At 47.1% G+C, this 27,237-nt stretch overlaps 1 long non-coding RNA gene across 1 annotated transcript in view; it reads left to right on the top strand.

Moving 5' to 3' along the window:
• Positions 1-7,153: 7,153 nt before the first annotated feature.
• LOC121846112 overlaps positions 7,154-27,237 on the top strand; it is a 29,068-nt gene continuing 8,984 nt past the window's right edge. Inside the window, exon 1 of the long non-coding RNA XR_006083021.1 lies at positions 7,154-7,877. This is a non-coding gene — a long non-coding RNA (uncharacterized LOC121846112). The remainder of the gene's footprint in view (positions 7,878-27,237) is intronic.

A 27,237-nucleotide genomic window follows, 5' to 3' on the forward strand; every position in this document is an offset into this window, starting at 1 on the left:
GCCCCAGTAAGCCAGTGACCCAGCCCCTGTAATAGGGTTAGAGGCAGAGAATCCCAGTGGAAAGTAGGGGAACCTTTGCCAGGCAGAGACAGCAAGGGCCCAGGTGGATCCAGAGTTTCCGTTCACCCTCCCATTCCTGGGCCAGACTACACTCAATCATATGACCCACTGAAGAGATGAGTCTTCAGTAAAGACTTAAAGGTTGAGACCGAATTGCGTCTCTGACATGGGTAGGCAGAGTGTTCCATAAAAATGGAGCTCTATAGGAGAAAGCCCTGGCTCCAGCTGTTTGCTTAGAAATTCTAGGGACAATTAGGAGGCCTGCGTCTTGTGACCATAGCGTACGTGTAGGTATGTACGGCAGGACCAAATCAGAGAGATAGGTAGGAGCAAGCCCATGTAATGCTTTGTAGGTTAGCAGTAAAACCTTGAAATCAGCCCTTGCTTTGACAGGAAGCCAAAGAGAGGCTAGCACTGGAGTAATATGATCAAATTTTTTGGTTCTAGTCAGACTAAATAACGTATTTAGCACTAACTGAAGTTTATTTAGTGCTTTATCCGGCCTGCAACGGAAAATAGAGCATTGCAGTAGTCTAACCTAGAAGTGACAAAAGCATGGATTAATTTTTCTGCATCATTTTTGCCCAGAAAGTTTCTGATTTTTGCAATGTTAGTAGATGGCAAAAAAGATGTCCTTGAAATGGTCTTGATATGTTCTTCAAAAAGAGAGATCAGGGTCCAGAGTAAGAGGTCCTTCACAGTTTTATTTGAGACGACTGTACAACCATTAAGATTAATTGTCAGATTCAACAGAATATCTCTTTGTTTCTTGGGACCTAGAACAAGCATCTCTGTTTTGTCCGAGTTTAATAGTAGAAAGTTTGCAGCCATCCACTTCCTTATGTCTGAAACACATGCTTCTAACCCATCTGGGCAATTTTGGGGCTTCACCATGTTTCATTGAAATGTACAGCTGTGTGTCATCCGCATAGCAGTGAAAGTTTACATTATGTTTTAGAATAACATCCCCAAGAGGTAAAATATATAGTGAGAACAATAGTGGTCCTAAAACGGAACCTTGAGGAACACCGAATTTACAGTTGATTTGTCAGAGGACAAACCATTCACAGAGACAAACTGATATCTTTCCGACAGATAAGATCTAAACCAGGCCAGAACTTGTCCGTGTAGACCAATTTGGGTTTCCAATCTCTCCAAAAGAATGTGGTGATCGATGGTATCAAAAGCGGCACTAAGGTCTAGGAGCACGAGGACAGATGCAGAGCCTCGGTCCGATGCCATTAAAATGTCATTTACCACCTTCACAAGTGCCGTCTCAGTGCTATGATGGGGTCTAAAACCAGACTGAAGCATCTAGCCTCTCTCTCTCTCATGGTCCCCTGTCACTAAGGCTAGTGTGCTAATAGTAATCTAGCCTCTCTCTCTGTCATGATCCCCTGTCACTAAGGCTAGTGTGCTAATAGTAATTTAGCCTCTCTCTCTCTCTCTTGCTCTCTCTCTCATGGTCCCCTGTCACTAAGGCTAGTGTGCTAATAGTAATCTAGCCTCTCTCTCTCTCATGGTCCTCTGTCACTAAGGCTAGTGTGCTAGGCACTCTGACCCACCATACTACATAAGGCAACATTTGTTCCCGTGGTGTTGAATGGAGCCTTGTGTTAGAGGAAGTAGCCAATGAGATACAAGGTTCTGGGATAGTCCAAAACAAGAGCTGTGTGAATCCCCTCTGTTACTCTGTCTGTCTCACTCTCTCTCGCCCCCCGCACACACACGAATACACACACACAGGCACACAAACACACACACAAACACACACGATGAAGCCCCTCTGTGTGAGCCAGGGGTATACTGAATGTCCTCTAGTCCGCTACTGTTATTGAATCACAGGACTACAGTACACTCTTAGTGGGAGATGTGCTGGACTCTACACTCTTAGCCAGGACTACAGTACACTCTTAGTGGGAGATGTGCTGGACTCTACACTCTTAGAAGTAAAGGTGCCTGGAAGAACCTTTTGGGTTGCCACACTGGAGGAAAGTTTCCAGTTCAAAAAGGTTTTCTGGAGGTACCAATTAAATAATATATTGTAGAGGTGGCAGCCTATCAGATTGGAGGTGTTGCTTATTGGAGGTCTGGCTTTCAGATACAGTATAAAGATAGTGCATTCGGAAAGTATTCAGACCCCTTGAATTTTTCCACATTTTGTTACGTTCCAGCCTTATTCTGAAATTGATTCAATATTTTTGGGTTCCTCATCAATCTACACACATTACCCCATAATGACAAAGTGAAAACAGATTTGAAGATTTTTTTGCAAATGTATAATTAAAATAACAACAGAAATACCTTATTTACATAGGTATTCAGTATTCAGACCCTTTGCTATGAGACGCGAAATTGAGCCCAGGTGGATCTTGTTTCCATTGATTACATTCTTGAGATGTTTCTACAACTTGATTGGACTCCACCTTGGGTAAATTCAATTGATTGGACATGATTTGGAAAGGCACACACCTGTCTTTATAAGGTCCCACAGTTTACAGTACATGTCAGAGCATCATTCTTAAATGGAAGAAGTTTGGAACCACCAAGAATCTTCCTAGAGCTGGCCGCCCGGCCAGACTGAGCAATCGGGGGAGAAGGGCCTTGGTCAGAGAGGTGACCAAGAATCCGATGGTTACTCTGACATAGATCCTTCAAGAAGAACAACCACCTCTGCAACACTCCACTAATCAGGTCTTTATGGTAGAGTGGCCAGACTGAAGCCACTCCTCAGTAAAAGGCACATGACAGCCCGCTTGGAGTTTGCCAAAAATCACCTAAAGGACTATCAGACCATGAGAAATACGATTCTCTGGTCTGATGAAACCAAGATTGAACTTTTTGGCCTGAATGCCAAGCGTGACATCTGGAAGAAACCTGGCACCATCCCTACGGTGAAGTATGGTGGTGGCAGCATCATGCTGTGGGGATGATTTTCAGTAGTAGGGACTGGGAGACCAGTCAGGATCGAGGGAAAGATGAACGGAGCAAAGTACAGAGAGATCCTTGATGAAAACCTACTCCATAGCGCTCAGGACCTCAGACTGGGGCGAAGGTTCACCTTCCAACAGGACATCGACCCTAAGCACACAGCCAAGAAAACGTACGAGTAGCTTTGGGACAAGTCACTGAATGTCTTTCAGTGGCCCAGCCAGAGCCTGGACTTGAACCCAATCTATCAACTCTGGACAGACCTGAAAATAACTGAGCAGCAACTTTCCCCATCCAACCTGACAGAGCTTGATAGCATCTGCATGGGAAAAACTCCCCAAATACAGGTGTGCCAAGCTTGTAGCGTCATAGAATACTTTCTATTTATTTTTACCTTTATTTAACTATTTAACAAGTCAGTTAAGAGCAAATTCTTATTTTCAATGACAGCCTAGGAAGAGTGGGTTATCTGCCTTGTTCAGGGGCAGAACTACAGATTTCCATTTTTTTTTTTTACCTTGTCAGCTCAGGGATTCGATCATGCAACATTTCAGTTACAAGTCCAACGCTCTAAACACTAGGCTACCTAGTGGTTAGACTTGATGCTGCAATCGCTGCCAAAGGTGCTTCAACCGAGTTAAAGGTGTTGAATACTTATGTAAGTGTGGTATTTCAGCTTTCTATTTCTTATACAGTTTCTAATATTCAAAAAAACACTTTTTGCTATGTCATTATGGGTTATTGTGTGTAGAATGATGTGTGTTGGGGGGGGCAATTGTGTGTAGAATGATGTGTGTGTGGGGGGGGCAATTGTGTGTAGAATGATGTGTGTGTGTGGGGGGCAATTGTGTGTAGAATGATGTGTGTGTGGGGGGGGCAATTGTGTGTAGAATGATGTGTGTGTGGGGGGAAATTGTGTGTAGAATGATGTGTGTGGGGGGGGCAATTGTGTGTAGAATGATGTGTGTGTGTGGGGGGGCAATTGTGTGTAGAATGATGTGTGTGTGGGGGGAAATTGTGTGTAGAATGATGTGTGTGGGGGGGCAATTGTGTGTAGAATGATGTGTGTGTGGGGGGGGCAATTATGTGTAGAATGATGTGTGTGTGGGGGGGCAATTGTGTGTAGAATGATGTGTGTGGGGGGCAATTGTGTGTAGAATGATGTGTGGGGGGCAATTGTGTGTAGAATGATGTGTGTGGGGGGGGCAATTGTGTGTAGAATGATGTGTGGGGGGCAATTGTGTGTAGAATGATGTGTGGGGGGCAATTGTGTGTAGAATGATGTGTGGGGGGGCAATTGTGTGTAGAATGATGTGTGGGGGGGGCAATTGTGTGTAGAATGATGTGTGGGGGGGCAATTGTGTGTAGAATGATGGGGGGGCAATTGTGTGTAGAATGATGTGTGGGGGGGGCAATTGTGTGTAGAATGATGGGGGGGCAATTGTGTGTAGAATGATGTGTGGGGGGCAATTGTGTGTAGAATGATGTGTGGGGGGGGGCAATTGTATTCCATGCATGCTTCCATTACAGGCTTTATCATCAGGCCTCATTGTCACTCTCCCTCTGGAATGTGTTGATGTAATGTTCCTGACAGACAAACAGCGTTTCAAAAGGAAGTGCTGTATATGCAGCTGTTCCTAATGACTGTTTCTAGTGCGTGCTCACCATGATAGAGTTCCTTAATGTTTTATGACAGCCAGGGGAAGACTTAACAAATGCCATTCCTACTTCCCTGATGAGCAACTACAAGGATATGTAATCTCAAGACCACAATGAAAACAAATGAAATCATTATGGGTGTTAATTATTGTACATAGTTGACAGCACCACAACTCATTTCTTACATAACGTTACATGTCTTATCTTATTGCTCTTCACTTTATGTATGACACGGTGGATGTTCTGATAGGCAAAAGTCAGTTTCTCACAAAATTGACAAGGCTTATTATTTTAAGTAGGCTATTATATTATATTCTGGAGCACCAAAACATTTCCAATACTATTTTTCCTCCTCCAAAGGAAGGAAAAAAGACCTTCACAGCAGTGGTGGCTAAGGAATGCGAGACAGGAATGCTGTTGAGTTACTATAAAGGGAGTTAGATCACTGAAAACAATGTCTTTGTGTTTTCATCCAGGGCTATAGTCACGCAATGCTGTGTGTGCAAGAGACCGACAACTTTTCAACCCGGCACACAAGAAAACGATCAAGTACCTGCAATTGACAGATTCGCGTGCATTTGAGTTACAGCAGGATTGCTTTGGTTTGGAGAGGCATGCAGACTGGGTGTGCGGGGAAATCTGGAGCAGATCTTTTTGTCAGTCGCTCCCGTTGAAATGTTTCTATTCTCTTTTATTATGGACACTTAAGGATGCTTAGAAGAAGTGTTGCTAACACTTTATAATGCCTGTAATGAGTAAGCCATTATAAATGCTTATTAATAGAGATAATAAAACATTTAGAAATATCGTAACACTAATTCACGAAATGTATTATAAAGTGTTTCCAAAATGATCTATTGTCCCCCCCCCCCAACTCCCTCCTCAATATCAGTTATTGTCATTGTTCATTTACTAGCCTCACTTTCAGAGCAGGCTACATCATAGAAATGGTGAGATTGGCACAACCAGTAGTTTCAGTCTCTATGTTGTTGGGCAATTGGACACAGTCAGTGATCATTACCCTATACACAACACTTCTGGGAGAAATAGGCAACAGTTAAAGTAGCTATAGTTCTTATTTAATATGGATCTAAAAGGCAAAACTGATCCTAGATCAGCACCTCATATCATTTTCCATGAGGGGGAAATACAGCCCTTTATCCATTCCCATGGAATCCACTCCTTATTTTCCAGCGTTAGAACTCCTGATTCCAGAAATAAAAGTTATATCCTGGAGGTGATTAAGACATTAAAGTAGGTAGTGAGGTAACTAAGGAAGACAAGTGGTTCATTCATAGGAAGGTGGTTCAAGGCACCGACAACCCTCATATCTCCCTGGAATGACTGCAGAACACTATTACTCACTCTACTGACCTTAGCAGCTCACACGCTATGGCTAGGCTAGGTCACACGCTATGTCACACGCTAGGCTAGGTCACACGCTAGGCTATGTCACACGCTAGGCTAGGTCACACGCTAGGCTAGGTCACACGCTAGGCTAGGTCACACGCTAGGCTAGGTCACACGCTAGGCTAGGTCACAACAATATGTCACTTCAGGTTGAGGAGTGGAACTGGTCTGGAGTAGCCACATATTTATAATTGAAGCTTAAATGGGAGAATCGTTGCTAATTACTTACGTCAAATGATGTCTTTAATGTTGGCTGTATTGTTCATATACCACAGGTATCCTTATAGTTGTAGGCAAACTATATCATGGGTATATACAGTATCTTGCTCATGTAAATAGGTCATTTCTGAACCATATACTAGACTAGACATGTGGCTGAAGTCCATCCCCAGAGAGATTCTTAAATGCCAAAACATATAAATGAAAGGGCAAAAAATAATGTACCAGTGTCACACCCTGACCTTAGTATTCTTTGTTTTCTTTATTATTTTGGTTCGGTCAGGGTGTGACGAGGGTGATATATGTGTTTTTGACCTGTCTAGGGTTTTTGTATGTTTATGGGGTTTACCTAGGTCTAGGTGTTTTTATGTCTATGGTTGCCTAGATTGGTTCTCAATCAGAGGCAGCTGTTTGTCATTGTCTCTGATTGGGGACCATATTTAGGTAGCCATATTCCTGGGGTATTTCGTGGGTTATTGTCTATGTATTAGTTGCCTGTGTCAGCACCAGTGTTTATAGCTTCACGTTCGTTTTGTTAGTTTGTTTAAGTGGTCTTCCTTTAATAAAGAGGAATGTATACCCATCACGCTGCGCCTTGGTCTCCTCGTTACGACGAACGTGACAACCAGCGTGTAACAAATTCAGTGCGTGCATCAATAATGTCAACCAATCATCTAGTCATTTTCAGTATCCTATCGCTTGGATCTATGATTTCACCCTGAATCTGTTTGTGGTTAACAAATTACAAATTATAAGAAACTATCTTAATGTAGCTAGCTGTAAGTCACACTTCACAGAAGGGTAACAAACTACTAACAGTTTTACACTACATTTCCCATCGCGCATTGCTTCACCACGTCAGGTGAGCCTGGAATGCAGTGTGCTGTACTACACTAAGCATGGCTCAGTGCAGCTTCGGCTCTCGGGGAGGACGCTTGACGTGGGTGTGTGGATTAGGAGCGGCTGCGATCCAGCCAGTGTGCTGTGGTCCTACTCTGGATATTACTTATCATTCAGCATTACAAGGATGTCACATTTACAATTGATCACATGGATTTGTCTGTTCCCTTCATCAGTGGAGAATTTTGAAACCCGGTCTTCTCAGGAGTCGCGCAGAGAGAGGATTCATTACACGAGGGAATTATTGTTATTTTGAAAACTGGAATTTATAAGGATACATTTTTCTGGATTCAATACAACCTTTAGTAATTGTTCTACTGGATAACTGTGTCTTGACGTCTTTTACGCGGAACGTGTGTCAAGCTACAGCGTTCGCATTGACACCCAACTACAGGACCAGAGAGGTCCGGTGCAGGGACTCCTATGGTCGGGCACAGACACGCCGGTCAATGGGTCTCTTGAGGATATCTTATTCGCAGTGACCGATGGCTAAAGTTCAGCGGTTACCGATGGAAATAACACGCACAATGCTGGATCACTACGATGTTGGATGATTTGCGGGATGGTTTGAACAGTGCAATGGGATTGGATAGTATGTTTTTGTGGTACATATTGGGGGAATTTGTACCCATGTTTTGGACATCTACACGGAATGGATTATCCCATTACGCACAACTAAATGGATTATTACCTGACAGGTACAGTGGAATTCTTAGTCCTCTTTATTGCTGTTCCGGTATTTCAAACGTTTTACAATTTTATCTCAGTATAGTGTTTCCTAGTGTAACGTTGTGGGGAAAGCTCAGAGACCTCATATAAATGACATAGCTTCTTGTAAATGCAGGAGATGATACCGAATGTCATGGGATGTTTCATAGATACCGAGTAAGGAGGTTTTGAATATTGTTGACTTTACCTAACATCTCCTAATAGTTCAGCTGTTCGTCGGTTCCCTGGAACGGCTACACCCTCCCGGTTATGGTGCATGCTTGCTGCCAGCGCGCGCCAAGCATGCCAAGTCTCCATGCAAATGCCTCTGTGACGTTACGCCTGTATGTAACACATATTACAACTGGTTTGCAGTGTCGTATAATTCAGAAGAGGAATAGATCTTTGAAGCCCCCTTGAGTTGAAAACCTGTCATGAGCGAGCGTTCAAGCGCTTAACGGGAATATTCTCACAGCGTTTGACCCAGTCGTCTGCGCTCGGAGAGGTGCGTGCCACTACCCAGTTGTGCTATGATTTAGGACTACTACTACCTACTACCCCGTTTAAAGGCACTTAAATATGTTGTATTGGCCATTCACCCTGTGAATGACACACACACAATCCATTTCTCAATTGTCTCAAGGCTTAAACATCCTTCTTTAACCTGTCTCCTCTTCATCTATACTGATTGACGTGGATTTAACAAGAGACATCCTTAAGGGACATCAATGAGGAATCATGTCTTTCACCTGGATTCACCTGGTCAGTCAATGTCATGGAAAGGCCAGGTATTCTTCATGTTTTGTACACTCAGTGTACAGGCTTGTCACCTCTCCCATATCACTCTACTCAGCTGTGACTAAATAACTTGGGAGTGGTTGCTATGACACAGGGAAGCCTTTCAATGCAACTGTCATCATCACATGCTAATGCTGTCATGCAGACAGTTTAGGCCTACACATGCAATGGGTAAACATGGGTAATTGCATGGTTACAGACTATATGAAATGCAGTCTATTCACTCTCTTTCATATGGATATGACCTGCTGTGGTCCAATGATTTCATCCATTTGATTTGGGTCTAAGTGATCACCGTACCAAAGTATTGCTCTCACTTTTCCCCATTGTCATTAAGGACCATGTGAGATGAATGCTGTTTTGTGTGTGTGCCTGTTTACATGATGATAGACATTGGACATTATCTGGGGTTGAAGCACTGTGTTTCCTGTGTAGATCTGTGTGTCCCATGGACTTCTCACCAGCAGACTACAGCTTGGTAACTGGATATGCTGTTTACCATGGTGTACTGCAGCACTCCTGCCATGAGGATAGATGCTCACAACTCATTATGAGCAACTCATTATGAGTCCTCTGTCACTTTGAATGGTTTGTCATTTCAAAGCTGTTAAGACTGTTTACTCTGCGTCCCTGGGAGCTCTGGTCTGCACATAAATTACATGGGTTAAGACAGTTTTTCTCTCTCTCTCTCTCTCTCTCTCTCTCTCAATGCCTCCTCGGCCCTTAAGAAGCATCTCCTCTCCTCACCCTCCATCCCTCTCTTTCTCCACCTCCAGTTCCTTAGCAGTAAAGAATTCAGTCTATTGTTGAGGTCCGGGGACAGAGACCCCACTATATGCCTGCCTGTTTACACCACAGAGGGCAGAGCAGCACCCCCATCCACCCCTCCAACCCCTACAACCCCTCCCCCATTAAAATCTTCCCCAAACAAGAGTCCTTTCTCCTCTGAAGAGGGACCCTCTGTCCAACGCCAAGTGACTCTCATGGAGGCCATAGGCGGTGGGACACTTGCCTTCACAAAAGGAGCTGGAGTGTCAAATAAACTCAGTCAGAGCCCCCGACACACAATCATTCCTTTATCAGGGCACCGCGAGAGGGACACAGAGACAGACTTTGTGTCAACGAGCGGACCTTGACAAAACACTGGGTGTTTTTAATGTCGTTTTTATTCCGCTCCCTTCTTCGATTGAGCCTCGTCTTCTTCCGGGAGGGATGTGTGTCGGGGTTCTGTTTACGGGACCCGTCTCACACCCGGCATCTGTCCTGCACACGGCTAGGCTGACCTGGACCTGTGTGGTGCAGGCCTGGAGAGGTACACTGTCTGCACAGCACAACAGAGCACAACACAACACACTCCCCAGCCAGGCCTGGAGAGGTACACTGTCTGCACAGCACAACAGAGCACAACACAACACACTCCCCAGCCAGGCCTGGAGAGGTACACTGTCTGCACAGCACAGCCAGGCCTGGAGAGGTACACACACACAACACACACACCCCAGCCAGGCCTGGAGAGGTACACTGTCTGCACAGCACAGCCACAGAGCACACAGCACAACACACACACCCCAGCCAGGCCTGGAGAGGTACACTGTCTGCACAGCACAACACACCACACTCCCCAGCCAGGCCTGGAGAGGTACACTGTCTCTGCACAGCACAACACACCACACTCCCCAGCCAGGCCTGGAGAGGTACACTGTCTGCACAGCACAACACACCACACTCCCCAGCCAGGCCTGGAGAGGTACACTGTCTGCACAGCACAACACACCACACTCCCCAGCCAGGCCTGGAGAGGTACACTGTCTGCACAGCACACACAGCCAGGCCACACTGCACAGCACAACACACCACACTCCCCAGCCAGGCCTGGAGAGGTACACTGTCTGCACAGCACAACACACCACACTCCCCAGCCAGGCCTGGAGAGGTACACTGTCTGCACAGCACAACACACCACACTCCCCAGCCAGGCCTGGAGAGGTACACTGTCTGCACAGCACAACACACCACACTCCCCAGCCAGGCCTGGAGAGGTACACTGTCTGCACAGCACACCACACCACACTCCCCAGCCAGGCCTGGAGAGGTACACTGTCTGCACAGCACACCACACCACACTCCCCAACCAGGCCTGCCTGTCACAACACAGAACATTCCAGGAAATCATATTTTAGATTGTTGAGTTTCTTTCATTTTTTGGACTCAGCTTATAGCTGCTTAAAATGAGTCTGCGAGCAGTAAATGAGGAAGCAGCTTTCTTGCAGAGTTGAAGGAGCTGGCTGCAGTGTGATACGATAGGCTTGTGGTGAACCACAGCGGTGAGAGGTATCCACAACAAGGTCAGACTCAGTTAGGAAGTCGACATTTACTTCACTGATGTTTTGCTACAAGTCATTCTCTCATTACTGAAAGTCTGAGGTATTTTGGCAACACAACCTCCAAGCCCAATGGAGACATTTGCCATAACTGCAGGCAACATATATTATGGAGTTTATTTTACTTATGGAGTGTGGCGTTGTCTGTAGATTTTTCTGTATTTCTTGGCCTCATTGCAAAGCCTAACCCTCTAAATAGGATCAACAGTTGTAACATGGTAATATCTAGACGTACAGTATCCATTTATAACGCTGCTGTGAGAGATTTCTACACAAAGTCCTGCCAGATTATTTTCCACTGAAACATTGAGAGGACAGGAAATCGCTCACAGAAACGACACTTGGTTCGTCAGACAGGACGGACACTCCCCTGTCGCCGTCCTGGTGTTTCTGTAGCGTTTGTCTTGTTCTGTATGTGAAAGCCTTTGATGCGCTGCGGTCATGGGACATTACCTCAGTTTGCACAACACTCGGGCAGCGTTCAGACAACAGGGAGTTGTGTACTCTGTACTCTACTCACAGACCTGTATCTGCCTCACAAAGTGTTTGTCTATTCACAAAGCCAATCAAAGGAGCGCTGATCTAGGATCAGGTTCCCCTGTCAATATAATCTTATTGTAGTAGCACTCCAACGTTGAGACACTTTGTGGATATTAGCCCAGACAGGCGGCCTGCAGGAGGGATCCTGTGTGATTAGACAACATTGCTGCCCTGGCCCTAGTTTACCCTGTTGTACCTGCTTCAATGACAGAGACCGAGCCAGACTCCTGCTCCAGACAGGACCCGAAGCCTGATAAATAATACAGGCCTGCAGGAGGGGCTGTGATAGTCCAACAACACCCAGGGAACATTCACCAAACGTTAGGAACCATTGGGTGTGTGTAATCTACTCACAGGGCACTACGGGTCTCGTGACAGAATCCGTGCACCAGGACCTGCCGTGTGCTGGCGTGCCCATACAGACCTGCAGCAGGAGGAGTGTCATAGTCCCCGTGATGAATGGTGTTTGAAGGTGAACAGACCATGTTGCTGCGGTGGAGCAGAGGGTTAATGGTGTGTTTACAGGCTTAGGCTCAGTGGGGATTTATCATGTCCAAACTGACTGAAGGTTCACCTTGGGTAGTGCACTGTGCTGTCTCTGGTCTGCTAACACTGTGTGTGTGTGTGTGTGTGCGCGCGCAGATGGCACCCTGGTGGACATGACCTCCAGGTGAACATTAGAGTGGAGGATGTCATGGCCTTCTGAATTGACTGAAGGGAAATTGAATAGGAGATGAGTGATTAATTTATGACATAATTGTGCATGTTCATAGTAAATGTGTGGTTTGTACATCTTGACTTAATATAAAGACGGGACTCTGGTTTCCCACGGACCCTGGAAACTAACTGCTCTGTGAGGAAATACTTGTATTCCCATTGACATCATCAACCATACCAGAAATAACTGTCCCATGACTTTTCAAAAACCTTGTGTGTGTGTGTGTGTGTGTGTGTTTAGAATGGCTCTAAAGTTGGTTCTGACCAGGAGAACTGTCACTTATTAGTAGTGCAGGAACAATGGGGAGCTTGTCTCTGGGGTGGGAGGGGGCCGGTGTTGGAGGGGGCCAGTCGGAGCCAGGGGATCTAGGGGAGGGTGGCCTGAGATTGGGCAGCCCAGCTCCTAGCTCCCTCTGACCAAGAACAAGCCCCTGTCTGATGGAGGGAACTGCTGACCCTTCCTGAGAAAAATGGTACCTTTGTTCGGAGGTGTATATGTTTGTGTGTGTCTGTGTGAGTGAGTGAGTGGGGAGGGAGGGAGAAAGTGTGTGTCTGTGTGTGAGTGGGGGAGGGAGGGAGAAAGTGTGTGTCTGTGTGTGAGTGGGGGGAGGGAGGGAGAAAGTGTGTGTCTGTGTGTGAGTGGGGGAGGGAGGGAGAAAGTGTGTGTCTGTGTGTGAGTGGGGGAGGGAGGGAGAAAGTGTGTGTCTGTGTGTGAGTGAGTGGGGGAGGGAGGGAGAAAGTGTGTGTCTGTGTGTGAGTGGGGGAGGGGGGGAGGGAGTGGGGGAGGGAAGAAAGTGTGTGTCTGTGTGTGAGTGGGGGAGGGAGGGAGAAAGTGTGTGTGTGTGTGTCTGTGTGTGAGGGGGAGGGAGGGAGAAAGTGTGTGTCTGTGTGTGAGTGGGGGGAGGGAGGGAGAAAGTGTGTGTCTGTGTGTGAGTGAGGGGGGGAGGGAGGGAGAAAGTGTGTGTCTGTGTGTGTGAGTGGGGGAGGGAGGGAGAAAGTGTGTGTCTGTGTGTGAGTGGGGGAGGGAGGGAGAAAGTGTGTGTCTGTCTGTGTGTGAGTGGGGGGAGGGAGGGAGAAAGTGTGTGTCTGTGTGTGAGTGGGGGAGGGAGGGAGAAAGTGTGTGTCTGTGTGTGAGGGGAGGGAGGGAGAAAGTGTGTGTCTGTGGGGGGGGAGGGAGGGAGAAAGTGTGTGTCTGTGTGAGTGAGTGGGGAGGGAGGGAGAAAGTGTGTCTGTCTGTGTGTGAGTGGGGGGAGGGAGGGAGAAAGTGTGTGTCTGTGTGTGAGTGGGGGGAGGGAGGGAGAAAGTGTGTCTGTGTGGTGGGGGAGGGAGGGAGAAAGTGTGTGTCTGTGTGTGAGTGGGGGGAGGGAGGGAGAAAGTGGGGGAGTGGGGGAGGGAGGGAGAAAGTGTGTGTCTGTGTGTGTCTGTGTGAGTGGGGGGAGGGAGGGAGAAAGTGTGTCTGTCTGTGTGTGAGTGGGGGAGGGAGGGAGAAAGTGTGTGTCTGTGTGTGAGGGGGGAGGGAGGGAGAAAGTGTGTGTCTGTGTGTGAGTGAGGGGGGGAGGGAGGGAGAAAGTGTGTGTCTGTGTGTGAGTGGGGGGAGGGAGGGAGAAAGTGTGTGTCTGTGTGAGTGGGGGGGGGAGGGAGAAAGTGTGTGTCTGTGTGAGTGGGGGAGGAGGGAGAAAGTGTGTGTCTGTGTGTGTCTGTGTGTGAGTGGGGGGAGGGAGGGAGAAAGTGTGTGTCTGTGTGAGTGGGGGGAGGCAGGGAGAAAGGGGGAGTGGGGGAGGGAGGGAGAAAGTGTGTGTCTGTCTGAGTGGGGGAGGGAGGGAGAAAGTGTGTGTCTGTGTGTGAGTGGGGGAGGGAGGGAGAAAGTGTGTGTCTGTGTGTGAGTGGGGGAGGGAGGGAGAAAGTGTGTGTCTGTCTGTGTGTGAGTGGGGGAGGGAGGGAGAAAGTGTGTGTCTGTCTGTGTGTGAGTGGGGGAGGGAGGGAGAAAGTGTGTCTGTCTGTGTGTGAGTGGGGGGAGGGAGGGAGAAAGTGTGTGTCTGTGTGTGAGTGGGGGGAGGGAGGGAGAAAGTGTGTGTCTGTGTGTGAGGGGGAGGGAGGGAGAAAGTGTGTGTGTGTGAGTGGGGGAGGGAGGGAGAAAGTGTGTGTCTGTGTGTGAGTGGGGGAGGGAGGGAGAAAGTGTGTGTCTGTGTGTGAGTGGGGGGAGGGAGGGAGAAAGTGTGTGTCTGTGTGTGAGTGGGGGGGAGGGAGGGAGAAAGTGTGTGTCTGTGTGTGAGTGGGGGAGGGAGGGAGAAAGTGTGTGTCTGTGGGAGTGGGGGAGGGAGGGAGGGAGAAAGTGTGTCTGTCTGTGTGTGAGTGGGGGAGGGAGGGAAAGTGTGTCTGTCTGTGTGTGAGTGGGGGAGGGAGGGAGAAAGTGTGTGTCTGTGTGTGAGTGGGGGAGGGAGGGAGAAAGTGTGTGTCTGTGTGTGAGTGGGGGGAGGGAGGGAGAAAGTGTGTGTCTGTGTGTGAGTGGGAGGGGGGAGGGAGAAAGTGTGTGTCTGGTGTGAGTGAGGGAGGGAGGGAGAAAGTGTGTGTCTGTGTGTGAGTGGGGGAGGGAGGGAGAAAGTGTGTGTCTGTGTGTGAGTGGGGGGGAGGGAGGGAGAAAGTGTGTGTCTGATTTTAAGCAAGATGGTTTTTCTCAGCGCTTTGGGGATTTTTCCTCTGTTGGTGATTCTCTCCTGTTGTCCTGTTAGTCTACCACCACCCACTGTCCTCTCCCTCTAATGTTAGTCTACCACCACCCACTGTCCTCTCCCCTCTAATGTTAGTCTACCACCACCCACTGTCCTCTCCCTCTAATGTTAGTCTACCACCACCCACTGTCCTCTCCCTCTAATGTTAGTCTACCACCACCCACTGTCCTCTCCTCTCTGTTAGTCTACCACCACCCACTGTCCTCTCCCCTCTAATGTTAGTCTACCACCACCCACTGTCCTCTCCCTCTAATGTTAGTCTACCACCACCCACTGTCCTCTCCCCTCTAATGTTAGTCTACCACCACCCACTGTCCTCTCCCCTCTAATGTTAGTCTACCACCACCCACTGTCCTCTCCCTCTAATGTTAGTCTACCACCACCCACTGTCCTCTCCCCTCTGTTAGTCTACCACCACCCACTGTCCTCTCCCTCTAATGTTAGTCTACCACCACCCACTGTCCTCTCCCTCTAATGTTAGTCTACCACCACCCACTGTCCTCTCCCCTCTAATGTTAGTCTACCACCACCCACTGTCCTCTCCCCTCTGTTAGTCTACCACCACCCACTGTCCTCTCCCCTCTAATATTAGTCTACCACCACCCACTGTCCTCTCCCTCTAATGTTAGTCTACCACCACCCACTGTCCTCTCCCCTCTAATATTAGTCTACCACCACCCACTGTCCTCTCCTCTCTGTTAGTCTACCACCACCCACTGTCCTCTCCCCTCTGTTAGTCTACCACCACCCACTATCCTCTCCCTCTAATGTTAGTCTACTACCACCCACTGTCCTCTCCCCTCTGTTAGTCTACCACCACCCACTGTCCTCTCCCTCTAATATTAGTCTACCACCACCCACTGTCCTCTCCCTCTAATGTTAGTCTACCACCACCCACTGTCCTCTCCCCTCTAATATTAGTCTACCACCACCCACTGTCCTCTCCTCTCTGTTAGTCTACCACCACCCACTGTCCTCTCCCCTTCTGTTAGTCTACCACCACCCACTATCCTCTCCCTCTAATGTTAGTCTACTACCACCCACTGTCCTCTCCCCTCTGTTAGTCTACCACCACCCACTGTCCTCTCCCTCTAATATTAGTCTACCACCACCCACTGTCCCTCCCTCTAATATTAGTCTACCACCACCCACTGTCCTCTCCCTCTAATATTAGTCTACCACCACCCACTGTCCTCTCCCTCTAATATTAGTCTACCACCACCCACTGTCCTCTCCCTCTAATATTAGTCTACCACCACCCACTGTCCTCTCCCCTCTGTTAGTCTACCACCACCCACTGTCCTCTCCCTCTAATGTTAGTCTACCACCACCCACTGTCCTCTCCCTCTAATGTTAGTCTACCACCACCCACTGTTCTCTCCCTCTAATGTTAGTCTACCACCACCCACTGTCCTCTCCCCTCTGTTAGTCTACCACCACCCACTGTCCTCTCCCCTCTAATGTTAGTCTACTACCACCACTGTCCTCTCCCCTCTGTTAGGCCACCACCACCCACTGTCCTCTCCCTTCTAATGTTAGTGTACTACCACCCACTGTCCTCTCCCCTCTAATGTTAGTCTACTACCACCACTGTCCTCTCCCCTCTGTTAGGCCACCACCACCCACTGTCCTCTCCCCTCTAATGTTAGTCTACCACCACCCACTGTCCTCTCCCCTCTAATGTTAGTCTACTACCACCACTGTCCTCTCCCCTCTGTTAGGCCACCACCACCCACTGTCCTCTCCCTTCTAATGTTAGTGTACCACCACCCACTGTCCTCTCCCCTCTGTTAGTCTACTACCACCCACTGTCCTCTCCCCTGTAATGTTAGTCTACTACCACCCACTGTCCTCTCCCCTGTAATGTTAGTCTACTACCACCCACTGTCGTCTGCCCTCTGTAATGTTAGTGTACCACCACCCACTGTCCTCTCCCCTGTAATGTTAGTCTACCACCACCCACTGTCCTCTCCCCTGTAATGTTAGTCTACTACCACCCACTGTCGTCTGCCCTCTGTAATGTTAGTCTACTACCACCCACTGTCGTCTGCCCTCTGTAAATGTTAGTCTACTACCACCCACTGTCGTCTGCCCTCTGTAATGTTAGTCTACTACCACCCACTGTCGTCTGCCCTCTGTTAGTTTCAAGCAGTTGGTTTCAAGTCCATGTGTGGTCATTCAAGCTTTACCTTTAGTCTCCTTTGAACAATCTGAACACCACACCACTCTTACAGGACAGCTAGAGTCAGCATCAGACCAGGGACCACTCTTACAGGACAGCTAGAGTCAGCATCAGACCAGGGACCACTCTTACAGGACAGCTAGAGTCAGCATCAGACCAGGGACCACTCTTACAGGACAGCTAGAGTCAGCATCAGACCAGGGACCACTCTTACAGGATGGCTAGAGTCAGCATCAGACCAGGGACCACTCTTACAGGATGGCTAGAGTCAGCATCAGACCAGGGACCACTCTTACAGGACGGCTAGAGTCAGCATCAGACCAGGGACCACTCTTACAGGACGGCTATAGCAGTCAGCGTCAGACCAGGGACCACTCTTACAGGACGGCTAGAGTCAGCATCAGACCAGGGACCACTCTTACAGGACGGCTATAGCAGTCATCATCAGACCAGGGACCACTCTTACAGGAGGGCTACAGCAGTCATCATCAGACCAGGGACCACGGCTACAGAAATACTGGAGAGTGTCCCTCCACTCTGAGTGGTTCATCCTGGTCCTTTCATCATTGATGAATTAATGCCATCATCCACATGAAGCCTTATGTCTCACAGACCTCTTCCTCAAACATGTCTATGTTCTCTCTTAGATACAGGTCATGTGGGCTCCTGAGTGGCACAGTGGTCTAAGGCACTGCATCTCAGTGCTAGAGGCGTCACTACAGACCCTGGTTCGATTCCAGGCTGTATCACAACTGGCCGTGATTGAGAGTCCCATAGGGCGGCGCACAATTGGCCCAATGTCGTCTGGGGTAGGCCGTCATTGTAAATAAGCATTTGTTCTTAACTAACTTGCCTAGTTAAATAAAGGTTAAATAAATAAAATGTATCTCTTAGATACAAGTCATATCTCTCAGATATCTCTCAGATACAGGTCATATCTCTCAGATATCTCTCAGATACAGGTCATATCTCTCAGATATCTCTCAGATACAGGTCATATCTCTCAGATATCTCTCAGATACAGGTCATATCTCTCAGATATCTCTCAGATACAGGTCATATCTCTCAGATATCTCTCAGATACAGGTCATATCTCTCAGATATCTCTCAGATACAGGTCATATCTCTCAGATATCGCTCAGATACAGGTCATATCTCTCAGATATCTCTCAGATACAAGTCATATTGCTCAGATACAGGTCATATCGCTCAGATACAAGTCATATCTCTCAGATACAGGTCATATCTCTCAGATATCTCTCAGATACAGGTCATATCTCTCAGATATCGCTCAGATACAGGTCATATCTCTCAGATATCTCTCAGATACAAGTCATATCTCTCAGATACAGGTCATATCTCTCAGATATCTCTCAGATACAGGTCATATCTCAGATATCTCTCAGATACAGGTCATATCTCTCAGATATCTCTCAGATACAAGTCATATCGCTCAGATACAGGTCATATCTGTCAGATATCGCTCAGATACAGGTCATATCTCTCAGATATCTCTCAGATACAGGTCATATCTCTCAGATACAGGTCATATCTCTCAGATATCTCTCAGATACAGGTCATATCTCTCAGATATCGCTCAGATACAGGTCATATCTCTCAGATATCTCTCAGATACAAGTCATATTGCTCAGATACAGGTCATATCGCTCAGATACAAGTCATATCTCTCAGATACAGGTCATATCTCTCAGATATCTCTCAGATACAGGTCATATCTCTCAGATACAGGTCATATCTCTCAGATATCTCTCAGATACAGGTCATATCTCTCAGATATCTCTCAGATACAGGTCATATCTCTCAGATATCTCTCAGATACAAGTCATATCTCTCAGATACAGGTCATATCTCTCAGATATCTCTCAGATACAGGTCATATCTCAGATATCTCTCAGATACAGGTCATATCTCTCAGATATCTCTCAGATACAAGTCATATCGCTCAGATACAGGTCATATCTGTCAGATATCGCTCAGATACAGGTCATATCTCTCAGATACAGGTCATATCTCTCAGATACAGGTCATATCTCTCAGATACAGGTCATATCTCTCGGATACAGGTCATATCTCTCAGATATCTCTCAGATACAGGTCATATCTCTCAGATACAGGTCATATCTCTCAGATATCTCTCAGATACAAGTCATATCTCTCAGATACAGGTCATATCTCTCAGATATCTCTCAGATACAGGTCATATCTCAGATATCTCTCAGATACAGGTCATATCTCTCAGATATCGCTCAGATACAGGTCATATCTCAGATATCTCTCAGATACAGGTCATATCTCTCAGATATCGCTCAGATACAGGTCATATCTCTCAGATATCTCTCAGATACAAGTCATATCTCTGATACAGGTCATATCTCTCAGATATCTCTCAGATACAGGTCATATCTCTCAGATATCTCTCAGATACAGGTCATATCTCTCAGATATCTCTCAGATACAGGTCATATCTCTCAGATATCTCTCAGATACAGGTCATATCTCTCAGATATCGCTCAGATACAGGTCATATCTCTCAGATATCTCTCAGATACAAGTCATATCGCTCAGATACAGGTCATATCTCTCAGATATCGCTCAGATACAGGTCATATCTCTCAGATATCGCTCAGATACAGGTCATATCTCTCAGATACAGGTCATATCTCTCAGATACAGGTCATATCTCTCAGATATCTCTCAGATACAGGTCATATCTCTCAGATACAGGTCATATCTCTCAGATATCTCTCAGATACAGGTCATATCTCTCAGATACAGGTCATATCTCTCAGATACAGGTCATATCTCTCAGATACAGGTCATATCTCTCAGATACAGGTCATATCTCTCAGATACAGGTCATATCTCTCAGATACAGGTCATATCTCTCAGATACAGGTCATATCTCTCAGATGCAGGTCATATCTCTCAGATACAGGTCATATCTCTCAGATATCTCTCAGATATCTCTCAGATACAGGTCATATCTCTCAGATACAGGTCATATCTCTCAGATATCTCTCAGATACCTCTCAGATACAGGTCATATCTCTCAGATACAGGTCATATCTCTCAGATATCTCTCAGATACAGGTCATATCTCTCAGATACAGGTCATATCTCTCAGATACAGGTCATATCTCTCAGATACAGGTCATATCTCTCAGATATCTCTCAGATATCTCTCAGATACAGGTCATATCTCTCAGATACAGGTCATATCTCTCAGATATCTCTCAGATACAGGTCATATCTCTCAGATACAGGTCATATCTCTCAGATACAGGTCATATCTCTCAGATACAGGTCATATCTCTCAGATACAGGTCATATCTCTTTGATGCAGTTCATATCTCTCAGATACAGGTCATATCTCTCAGATATCTCTCAGATACAGGTCATATCTCTCAGATACAGGTCATATCTCTCAGATGCAGGTCATATCTCTCAGATGCAGGTCATATCTCTCAGATATCTCTCAGATACAGGTCATATCTCTCAGATATCTCTCAGATACAGGTCATATCTCTCAGATACAGGTCATAGGAGATGATTGTGGACTACAAGAAAAGGAGGGCTGAACACGCCCCCATTCACATCAACGTGGCTGTAATGGAGCGTGTCGAGAGTTTGAAGTTCTTTGGTGTCCACGTACAGCCCAGTACATCACTGGGGCCAAGCTTCCTGCCATCCAGGACCTCAATACTAGTCGGTGTCAGAGGAAGGCCCAACAAATTCTTAAAGACTCCAGTCACCCAAGTCCTAGACTGTTCTCTCTGCTACCACATGGCAAGCGGTACCGGAGAACTAAGTCTATGTCCAAAAGGCTCCTTAACAGCTTCTACCCCCAAGCCATGACGGCTGACCAATTAATCAAATGGCCACCCAGACTATTTGCATTGACCCCCACTTGTTTTTACAGTGCTGCTACTTACTGTTTATTATCTTTAGCCCTACATGCACAAATGACCTCGACTAACCTGTACCCCCTACACACTGACTCGGTACCAGTACCCTCTCTATATAGCTTCATTATAGTTATTTTTTATATATAGATATATTTTTTTACTTTAGTTTATTAAGTAAATGTTTTCTAACTCTATTTTCTTAACTGCATTGTTGGTTAAGGGCTTGTAAGTAAGCATTTCACAGTAAGGTCTACACCTGTTGTATTCAATACAGGTAATTTCTCTCTGATACAGGACAAAGGGTAGAGATGAGAGAGAGGGTAGAGATGAGAGAGAGGGTAGAGATGAGAGAGAGGGTAGAGATGAGAGAGAGGGTAGAGATGAGAGAGAGGGTAGAGATGAGAGAGAGGGTAGAGATATGAGAGAGAGGGTAGAGAGATGAGAGAGAGGGTAGAGATGAGAGAGAGGATAGAGATGAGAGAGAGGATAGAGATGAGTGAGAGGATAGAGATAAGTGAGAGGACAGAGGGTAGAGATGAGTGAGAGGACAGAGGGTAGAGATGAGTGAGAGGACAGAGGGTAGAGATGAGTGAGAGGGTAGAGATGAGTGAGAGGGTAGAGATGAGTGAGAGGGTAGAGATGAGTGAGAGGGTAGAGATGAGTGAGAGGGTAGAGATGAGTGAGAGGGTAGAGATGAGTGAGAGGGTAGAGATGAGTGAGAGGGTAGAGATGAGTGAGAGGGTAGAGATGAGTGAGAGGGTAGAGATGAGTGAGAGGGTAGAGATGAGTGAGAGGGTAGAGATGAGTGAGAGGATAGAGATGAGTGAGAGGATAGAGATGAGTGAGAGGATAGAGATGAGTGAGAGGATAGAGATGAGTGAGAGGGTAGAGATGAGTGAGAGGACAGAGGGTAGAGATGAGTGAGAGGACAGAGGGTAGAGATGAGTGAGAGGGTAGAGATGAGTGAGATGAATGAGAAGAGGGAGACGAGGGAGAAGGGTGAATGAGAGAAAGTAGACTAGAGGGAGGTAAAGTTGTTGCCTGAGGGCATGTGTCCAGTCTAGCTCCCTCCTCTCCCTCCCCCTGCACAGTCAGTCAGTCAGTTAGACACACAGAGCAAATAGACTCTCCCAGTGGAGTACAGGGGCATCTCTGTCAGGACAGAGGCTCTGCTTTATCCGCTCAGAGCAACAGGAAGGCCAGACTGCACCACCCACTAGGACCCACCTCCCACCACCACACAGGGATACTATGGATCCTAACACACTGGTCAATGGGAGATGCTGTCCCAAGGGCAGGAGGAGAGCGAAGAAAGAGACAGTCTGGAACAGTGAGTGACTGTTGTATCTGAGTGACTGGATGTCTTGAGCTAGGAGGCTCTGCAAAATAGTTTTTTTCAGAAAGGTCTGTGTGTGAATAGTTATTTTTCAGACAAGTCTGTGTGTGAATAGTTGTTTTTCAGACAAGTCTGTGTGTGAATAGTTGTTTTTCAGACAAGTCTGTGTGTGAATAGTTGTTTTTCAGGGAGGTCTGTGTGAATAGTTGTTTTTCAGGCAGGTCTGTGTGTGCATAGTTGTTTTTCAGGCAGGTCTGTGTGTGAATAGTTGTTTTTCGGGGAGGTCTGTGTGAATAGTTGTTTTTCAGGGAGGTCTGTGTGAATAGTTGTTTTTCAGGCAGGTCTGTGTGTGCACCTGTACATCTGTTTATATGCTTTTGTGTGTGTGTAGGTCCCTGTGTGTCTGTATGCATATGTCTGTCTCTCTTTGTGTGTGTCATATTAGGTGAGAATTAGCACACAAGTAAGGACCACCCTCATGATCCCTCTCTCTCTCTCGATCTCTCTCTCTCGATCTCTCTCTCTCTCTCTCGATCCCTCTCTCTCTCGATCCCTCTCTCTCTCTCGATCTCTCTTGATCCCTCTCTCTCTCCCTCTCTCTCTCTCTCGATCCCTCTCTCTCTCTCTCTCTCTCTCGATCCCTCTCTCTCTCTCTCAATATCTCTCTCTCTCTCACACTCTGTGGCCTCTCTTTTCATCCTCCTTTTTTGGAGGGAAAACTCCTTCTCTTTGTGTCATTGTGTTCCATTTTCAGGATGTCACATTCCACCAAACCTGTGACCACCTCCGACTAACTAGCTCTCTTTCACTCCTCGGGATCATGTGTGTGTGTGGGGCCACGTGTGTGTGTGTTTGAGGCCACATTTCAATGTCTGTGTGTATTACCTAGCTAGATAAAGAAGTGCCCATGTCCACTCAGGGAGGTCCTTTTCTCAATTGCTCCCTCGTTCTCTGTCCCCCTCTCCGTCTCTCTCTCCTTTTCATTCTTTCTGGGGGTGAATAAAGGAGACATTTTCAGTGTGAAGAGGAGCGTGTAATGTCCTGTGTGACCCCCCCCAGAGACAGAGCAGACCACCACGGCAGCCACATCACCAATGAGGTGTGTTAGATCCGTGTGTCTGTAGTTCTGTGTGTGTGTGTGGGATGTGTATTGAACAGACTGAGATTGTTAAACTGGCCTTTTCAGACTTCTTCAGGTTGTTATAGCCACAAGTGCTGTGGAATCTGTAGTTGGAGAGGGGTCCTGCTCAGAGACAGAGGGGAGGACACTGGGTGGATGCGTGACCTTTTGGTGAGCAGTCTCCACAGCCAGCAGTCTGTGAATTGCGTTTGTATTGCTTTGTCCTGTATCCCCTCCAACACCAGCTGGTGAAGCTACTCCGACTGCAGTGTCAGCACGGGGTAGAGATGGCCACATCCCAAAGGTTGTTCTCTTAAACATATCCTGAATAAAAGTTAGTTATTATAGCAACTCGTGATGTTGGAAAGAGAAGGTGTTGACTATATTTTGCAGGGCCATGTATTGGCATATTATCAATGTGTTATGTATCAAGTGACTGTCATAGAATCCAGTAGTTTGCTGTTGCTATGACCATAAGAGTTGACAAGACCACACAATCTGTGACCAGGCTGGAGCCCTAACCAGTTGAATCAACTGGATGTCGATTCAGTGGATTAAGGCAGCACCCCCCACACCTCTCTGATTCAGAGGGGTTTGGTTAAATGTGGAAGACACACTTCAGTTGAATGCATTCAGTTGTACAACTGACTAGGGGAGTCGGTCCTTCCATGGCATTACTGGGTTAGTCTCTGCCGCCCTCTAGTGTAACTAGCCATTGATTATACTCCAGGGTCTTATTGGCATGTATTAGCTGTGATGGCCACTGGGGCCAGATGTATTTTTCTCTCCAGAACGTTGTTCCCTCCCTTCTGTCCTCCGTCATTCACTCCCCTCCACAGACATGACAGGAGTGGGTCCTATGTCTTAGGCCAGGGTTTACTGAGTGACCCTCTGTAGACCAGTTGGTAGAGCATGGTCCTCTGTAGATCAGTTAGTAGAGCATGGTCCTCTGTAGATCAGTTAGAAGAGCATGGTCCTCTGTAGCTCAGTTGGTAGAGCATGGACCTCTGTAGACCAGTTGGTAGAGCATGGTCCTCTGTAGACCAGTTGGTAGAGCATGGTCCTCTGTAGACCAGTTGGTAGAGCATGGTCCTCTGTAGACCAGTTGGTAGAGCATGGTCCTCTGTAGACCAGTTGGTAGAGCATGGTCCTCTGTAGACCAGTTGGTAGAGCATGGTCCTCTGTAGACCAGTTGGTAGAGCATGGTCCTCTGTAGACCAGTTGGTAGAGCATGGTCCTCTGTAGACCAGTTGGTAGAGCATGGTCCTCTGTAGACCAGTTGGTAGAGCATGGTCCTCTGTAGACCAGTTGGTAGAGCATGGTCCTCTGTAGACCAGTTGGTAGAGCATGGTCCTCTGTAGACCTGTTGGTAGAGCATGGTCCTCTGTAGACCAGTTGGTAGAGCATGGTCCTCTGTAGACCAGTTGGTAGAACATGGTCCTCTGTACATCAGTTGGTAGAACATGGTCCTCTGTACATCAGTTGGTAGAACATGGTCCTCTGTACATCAGTTGGTAGAACATGGTCCTCTGTACATCAGTTGGTAGAACATGGTCCTCTGTACATCAGTTGGTAGAACATGGTCCTCTGTACATCAGTTGGTAGAACATGGTCCTCTGTACATCAGTTGGTAGAGCATGGTCCTCTGTAGATCAGTTGGTAGAGCATGGTCCTCTGTAGACCAGTTGGTAGAGCATGGTCCTCTGTAGACCAGTTGGTAGAGCATGGTCCTCTGTAGATCAGTTGGTAGAACATGGTCCTCTGTAGATCAGTTGGTAGAACATGGTCCTCTGTAGATCAGTTGGTAGAACATGGTCCTCTGTAGATCAGTTGGTAGAACATGGTCCTCTGTAGATCAGTTGGTAGAGCATGGTCCTCTGTAGATCAGTTGGTAGAACATGGTCCTCTGTAGATCAGTTGGTAGAGCATGGTCCTCTGTAGATCAGTTGGTAGAACATGGTCCTCTGTAGACCAGTTGGTAGAGCATGGTCCTCCTTAGATCAGTTGGTAGAGCAGGGTCCTCTGTAGACCAGTTGGTAGAACATGGTCCTCTGTAGATCAGTTGGTAGAACATGGTCCTCTGTAGACCAGTTGGTAGAGCATGGTCCTCTGTAGATCAGTTGGTAGAGCATGGTCCTCTGTAGATCAGTTGGTAGAGCATGGTCCTCTGTAGATCAGTAGAACATGGTAGACCAGTTGGTAGAGCATGGTCCTCTGTAGATCAGTTGGTAGAGCATGGTCCTCTGTAGATCAGTTGGTAGAGCATGGTCCTCTGTAGATCAGTTGGTAGAGCATGGTCCTCTGTAGATCAGTTGGTAGAACATGGTCCTCTGTAGATCAGTTGGTAGAACATGGTCCTCTGTAGATCAGTTGGTAGAACATGGTCCTCTGTAGATCAGTTGGTAGAACATGGTCCTCTGTAGATCAGTTGGTAGAGCATGGTCCTCTGTAGATCAGTTGGTAGAACATGGTCCTCTGTAGATCAGTTGGTAGAACATGGTCCTCTGTAGACCAGTTGGTAGAGCATGGTCCTCTGTAGACCAGTTGGTAGAGCATGGTCCTCCTTAGATCAGTTGGTAGAGCATGGTCCTCTGTAGACCAGTTGGTAGAACATGGCCCTCTGTAGATCAGTTGGTAGAGCATGGTCCTCTGTAGATCAGTTGGTAGAGCATGGCCTCTGTAGATCAGTTGGTAGAGCATGGTCCTCTGTAGATCAGTTGGTAGAGCATGGTCCTCTGTAGACCAGTTGGTAGAGCATGGTCCTCTGTAGACCAGTTGGTAGAGCATGGTCCTCCTGTAGATCAGTTGGTAGAGCATGGTCCTCTGTAGACCAGTTGGTAGAGCATGGTCCTATGTAGACCAGTTGGTAGAGCATGGTCCTCTGTAGACCAGTTGGTAGAGCATGGTCCTCTGTAGATCAGTTGGTAGAGCATGGTCCTCTGTAGATCAGTTGGTAGAGCATGGTCCTCTGTAGATCAGTTGGTAGAGCATGGTCCTCTGTAGATCAGTTGGTAGAGCATGGTCCTCTGTAGACCAGTTGGTAGAGCATGGTCCTCTGTAGACCAGTTGGTAGAGCATGGTCCTCTGTAGACCAGTTGGTAGAGCATGGTCCTCTGTAGATCAGTTGGTAGAACATGGTCCTCTGTAGATCAGTTGGTAGAGCATGGTCCTCTGTAGATCAGTTGGTAGAACATGGTCCTCTGTAGACCAGTTGGTAGAGCATGGTCCTCTGTAGATCAGTTGGTAGAGCATGGTCCTCTGTAGACCAGTTGGTAGAACATGGTCCTCTGTAGATCAGTTGGTAGAACATGGTCCTCTGTAGACCAGTTGGTAGAGCATGGTCCTCTGTAGACCAGTTGGTAGAACATGGTCCTCTGTAGATCAGTTGGTAGAGCATGGTCCTCTGTAGACCAGTTGGTAGAGCATGGTCCTCTGTACATCAGTTGGTAGAGCATGGTCATCTGTAGATCAGTTGGTAGAACATGCTCCTCTGTAGATCAGTTGGTAGAGCATGCTCCTCTGTAGACCAGTTGGTAGAGCATGGTCCTCTGTAGATCAGTTGGTAGAACATGGTCCTCTGTAGATCAGTTGGTAGAACATGGTCCTCTGTAGATCAGTTGG

The sequence above is a fragment of the Oncorhynchus tshawytscha genome, unplaced genomic scaffold, assembly GCF_018296145.1.
Source record: "Oncorhynchus tshawytscha isolate Ot180627B unplaced genomic scaffold, Otsh_v2.0 Un_scaffold_12182_pilon_pilon, whole genome shotgun sequence".
Lineage (NCBI taxonomy): Eukaryota > Metazoa > Chordata > Actinopteri > Salmoniformes > Salmonidae > Oncorhynchus > Oncorhynchus tshawytscha.